Source organism: Miscanthus floridulus, chromosome 10, assembly GCF_019320115.1.
Source record: "Miscanthus floridulus cultivar M001 chromosome 10, ASM1932011v1, whole genome shotgun sequence".
Classification (NCBI taxonomy): Eukaryota; Viridiplantae; Streptophyta; class Magnoliopsida; order Poales; family Poaceae; genus Miscanthus; species Miscanthus floridulus.
In genome coordinates, this window is record NC_089589.1 from 96330549 (window position 1) to 96336407 (window position 5859).

Sequence of the window (5859 nt, forward strand, 5' to 3'; positions counted from 1 at the left end):
ATAAATTCTACATAGTATGTGTATTAGAATTGCTAATTGAGTAATATATATTGGGGTTGTCAATCGATATCTTATGTTGCTTTTTTATAGAATTTTTTATGCTCAGCTATTGTATTGTCAAATGTATTTTGTACACTGTGGCTTAATTATTAAGTACTTGCATTAATTTTGTTCACTACTTATGTACATGTAGATTCAGTTGATAAATGGCCCCCCCTTTATTTTACTTCAGGCTCCGCCACTGCTTGCGTGCGTCTCTTTTCTCACTCTCTCTCGATAATTCTTTGTTTTTGTTGGGAGAGCCAAGATACTCCCCAGACGCAGCCAAATGACAGCCTCTTGGAGATCCGAGGCAGCAAAGAGAGCATCTTTCACGCTGCACCGGCTTGCCTATATATGCACACCAGAGGGCTTGGTGGTTTCCACACGCCGATACACCAACAAATACACCACGACTCAGACAATAGAATCATCACGCAGCTGAAAGGCCGAGGAACTAGGGATGAAGGGGAGCAAGGTCCATGAGCACGAGACCGACGTCCCGGCCTCCGAGCTGTGGGCAATCTACGGCACGCTCCTCCCCGCGAAACTCCTGCCGGAGCTGCTCCCGCACGTGCTCGACAAGGTCGAGCTCATCAGCGGCGACGGCGGTGTTGGTACCATTCTCAAGCTAATATTTCCACCTGGTGAGAGAAATCAAGTCTATATAAAGACACACACAAATAAACATTATTGATGCTGCTGGATATGCTAACATAGTATGTACTTGTAGTAACTTTTAATTGCTCTGCTGCACTTGCTAGGGATTCCTGGACTACAGAGTTACAAGGAGAAGTTCATCAAAGTAGACAATGAGAATTATATCAAGGAGGCAGAAGTCATCGAAGGCGACATTCTGAAGCTGGGGTTCCTGTACTACATGGTACGGTTTGAGATCATTTCAAAAGGGCCCAACTCGTGAGTGATAAGATCCACTATCGAGTATGAGGTTGATAATGCACACCAAGAGCTCAGCTATGGTGAGCATGGCAGCTTTGGCTGCAACTGCTGAGAAATTTTCGGAGCATGCCAAGGAGAACGAGGCCCCGGCCTCACGCTACCTCTTGAAAAAAATCTCAAGGGTCGAGTTTATGTTCATCATGAGGGACGAATGAACTACAGTTTCTGCGTGTTCTATTTGGTTGCGTTTCAAATAATAAATACATTGTAGTAAAGGGTAATCCTGCTCGTACAAATCACAAATACATTTTGTATGGTTTGGTCTACTACAGCGCGCAATCCACCATATTCACCGTTCTAAAGCTCCTAGGGGCAGCTTTTATGATAGTGTTTTTTCTAGACTGTGTCATGGCACGTTTTTTATTAAGAGGTAGAAGAGTTTTGCACAAAGTCCCAAAGCACAGGTAATCCAAAGATTATCGGTACTAACCAGAGAAGCTAAGCATAAATACATAACAAAGTCGTCATAGATCTTGCTCAAGGAAACAAAGCCACCAAGCTTAATGTAAGAAACCAGCATCGGGAGTAGCAAACTCAGCTGACGAAAGCCCGCCTGATACCAAAGTCTGCCCCCCCCCCCCCCCCCCCCCCCCCGCCCACCCCACCACCACCACAGCCTTCTCCACCACTACCTTCTGCATCATCATCTTGTGTACCGTTATGCGTCATGAAAAGATGGGTATCATTATCTCCATTACTTTTCGTGCAATCCCCTTTCTGGTTGCTTGCTTCTGTACGTCTCTCACCATGATGATACCAAATCATGTAGTTCTCCATGAAACCCCTTCTTACTAAGTGCGATCTTATTGTATTTAGATGGTTTTAACAGTCACAACAGGGACAATATGTATCATTTGTCTGCTTAATCAAAACATGTCTTTTAGCGGCTTCAATTAAACCATTCACATCTTGTATATAGGAGGCTTCATGTCTTCGTTTCATGTACATCCATGACCTATCCATACATGGTCTTTGAAGAGAAACGATATATTTGCATCAAGATATTATTCACACGTAACTCGTGAATGAATTGTCTATTTTTCTGGTATAAATATTATTCCAGATCTAGAGCTTAAAACTAATCTATAAAAAACTGTGAACCAAAAATGGAAAAATAAATATACAAATTTAATTGAGTTGATGTGAGCCAAGTAAATTGGGCAAAAAATCGGTCTAAATTGCTAGAAAAGATAAAAAAATATCAAACATCATGTCTCTACATCTCTAGATGTACATGACAACCAAAATTAGTGAAAGAATTGTATAGGTAAAATTTGAAAAGACTTTAGGGATGGCACAACCTCACCTCTCAAACCCATCCCCTTCAAAGATTCAAATGGCAAAACCTCCCCCTCCCCCTCTTTTTTTTGTAATTTCTCACCTCCGATGGAGCTCAACAGTGGCATGAACAGCTACAGTCACTAGGAGGAGGAAGGGTATTTTAGAAGGGTTATTTTTAGAGGCGATTGACTAAGAGCACCGCCCCTATTAGTACATTTCAGACGTGGTTCTCTTAAAAGAAACGTCCATGATAATCTGGTTCTTCCGGACACAGTTTGTTAAAGTGGCTCGTCCCTAAAAATCATATTTTCAGGGGTGATTCTATTAAGGGAACCGGTTCGTTAGCTACAGTGCTCCCTGCCAATGTTACGGATGGTTGGAGCCACCCCTACAAATGGTGCCCAAACGAGCTGCCCCTACAAATCCATTTGCAGGGGCTACTAGTGTTATCAGCCGCCCCTACAAATTGCTCTATTTGTAGGGGCGGCTCTATATCTAGCCGTCCCTATCAATTGGATTTGTATAGACGCCAAATAGTAAAAATTAAACATTAAAATTTAAATTTTTTCAAACGACATCGGATGGAGAAATGACTAAAATAAAAGTTCTAGATCTCGAAAAGTTATAAAACTTTGTTGTTTACAACTTTTTCATTTGAAATCATTTAGTGCTTCAAAATACTGTTTGAAATTCAATTTTGAAACTGTCGAAGAACTCTGATTTCTCTTTTTAATCTCTGGCTAAAACTTGTAACTAGTCTTTCTCCCTCGTACTAACTTTAAATTTGATAATTTTTTCCTAAAATTTTCTAAACTCATGCTCTATCAGTTTATTATCTTGTTATAGCTATTATTAAGTTCATCTTTTCATGTGACTGTGTTTTATCTATTTGAATTTTGAATTTTAAAAAATGGCAACTTCAAACGTTATTTTGAAATATTAAATGATTTCAGCTGAAAAAGTTATGAACATAAAAGTTGTAAAACTCATCATGATCTACAACTTTTATTTTGGTCATTTCTTCATCCGATGAAGTGGCAGTAACATTGTTCATAAAATTTACATATCTCTCTTATAGTTTCATAAACTATAAGAGGGATACGTGAAATTTGTGAACAATGTTACTACCACTATGTCGGATGAATAAATGATCAAATGATCAAAATAAAAGTTGTAGCTCTCAAAAAGTTATAAAACTTTATAGTTGATAACTTTTTTATTTGAAATCATGTTGTCAAGAAAAACTATGTTTGAATTTCTCAAATTTAAAATTTTGTTTTTTCAAATGACCTCGAATGGAGAAACAACCAAAATGAAAGTTGTAGATTTCGAAAAGTTATGAAACTTTATAGTTCACAACTTTTTCATTTGAAATCATCTTGTCGAGAAAAACAACGTTTGAATTTCCAAAAATTTAAAATTTGAATTTTTTAAACGACCTCGGATGGACAAACAACGAAAACGAAAGTTGTAGATCTCGAAAAGTTATGAAACTTTATAGTTGATAACTTTTTGATTTGAAATCATCTTGTCAAGGAAAACTATGTTTGAATTTTTTAAATTTGGAATTCAAATTTGATAAACAACCTCGGACGGAGAAACTACCCAAATAAAAGTTGTAGATCTCAAAAAGTTATGAAACTTTATAGTTGACAACTTTTTCATTTGAATTCATTTAGGGCATCAAACAATCAAATTAAACTCGATTTAGGATAATATGTGGGGAGCCAAAATCCAATATAAACACAAGTGATTTTTAGATGCAGTGGTAGTGGAGTGTACACGCGAGGGGGAGGTCGCGGGTTCGAATCCCAGCAGCAGCGAAGCTCGTGATTTTCACGCGAGAAGTGTCGCTACTTCATGAATTTTTGGAAATTGATTTGTAGGGGTCTCCCGGGTAAAAAAAATCTGCTTTTTTTTGTCCTGATTTCATGAATTTTCATAAATTGATTTGTAGGGGTGGCTCTATATCCAGTCGCCCCTACAAATTATTAGCCGCCCCTAAAAAACCGATTTATAGGGGCAGTTGGCCAGCCGGCCCTACAAATCAGCGATTTGTAGCCACCCCTTCATAGTGGCACCTGGCAAAACTCCCTTACAAACGGTCACCAGTCGCCCCTAAAGATCATGGCTGGCATAGTGTTAGAAATTAAAGCCACCTGTAAAAAATATTTTTGTACTAGTGCTTTAGCATCGACACTCTGTTAGGAAAATGGACCTCGGCCCATTGAGTTTAGATTTTAGTGTTTGATGATCAACACAACAAAGTTGGACTAACAACGTTTGCTAGTATTTGTGGATATAGTTCAAAGGATGCAAAGTGGACTTGGACGCAGGCGATGTGATGATGCGAATGATTAAGACCTCAAGCAAGACCTTAGAAGATGTGTTGAAGACCTACAAAGACAAGCAAAGTCCAAGACACAAGAAGTACAAGCCCGGACGCGAAGACACAAACAAAGTTGCAGCTGCTCAAGCCGAGACAAACAGGTGGATGAATTGGAATTGTCTCATGATCTTGGATCTGCTCAAATTGACATGGCACTAGCTCAAAGCTGTAGAGCTTTTCATTAGCTTTCCAAAAAGTTCAAGATCATCGAAATCGGAGTTCGGAGCTCAAAGTTATGCCCAAAATACGGAAGTATGTCCGTGCTAAAAATGGAGCGTCGGATGGTCCAACGCCAATAGTCCGACACCCCCATCCGTGGTCTGATGCTCACTAAACAAACTGAACAGTGTCACCATATGGTCCGACGCTAATGGTCCGACGCTCACTGTTTGGTCCGATGCTCGGTCAGATGCTCCTAGAAAAATGGCTAGTTTCAACAGTAACCTGCAGAAGTGTCAGACTCTGACGCAATGGTCCATCGCCCATGTGTTGGATGGTCCAACGGTATGTAGAAAGCTGTGTCGATGTTCCACCGGCCATATCTTTGCTTGGGGCTATAAATAGGTGCTCAAACCGACCAAGAGAGGTGTCAAGAGGTTGGGAAAAATACCAAGTGAGGTCATACTCGAATTTAGTGATCTCCACATGCATAGTGTTTAGTGAAGTATTTGGTGATTAGCATAGGTGCATTGCAAAGTGCTTAGATTAGTTAGACCACCACTTTGTGCTTGCTCTAGGTGTTAGGCCTAGTGTTTAGTGAGGTTTGCACACCTCTTAACACTCGGTGCTTGCGTGCACCATTGTTGTACTCGACGGGGCTTGTAGTCTTGCGAGACCACACCAACCGTGTTTGTGTGTGGCTGCCACTATGTACCGTAAAGTTACCCGACCGGGAGCTTGGCCCTTGCGAGAGATTCCTTGCGAGGGGCTCCAACGAGGACTAGGGGGAAGCTTGAGCGCTTCTCGATACCTCGGTAAAAATACCGGAGTCATCGATGGGAGTTTACATCTCTACCTCATCTTTACCTTTCGCATTTATATTATGTACCTTGGTTGTGTGGTTACTTTTCTAGCTTAGTTTGATAGGCTAGTTGATAGGATTAGAACCTAGTGTGCATAACTCTTTTGCGGTAGAGATAGCAACACACCTAGCAAAACCTTTGTTGCACATTTGGATAGATTACTTTCTT

At 40.3% G+C, this 5859-nt stretch overlaps 1 pseudogene; it reads left to right on the forward strand.

The window, feature by feature from the left end:
* The first annotated feature begins 447 nt into the window (after nucleotides 1–447).
* Nucleotides 448–1290, forward strand: LOC136485151 (norbelladine synthase-like; annotated as a pseudogene).
* The last annotated feature ends 4569 nt before the right edge of the window (nucleotides 1291–5859 follow it).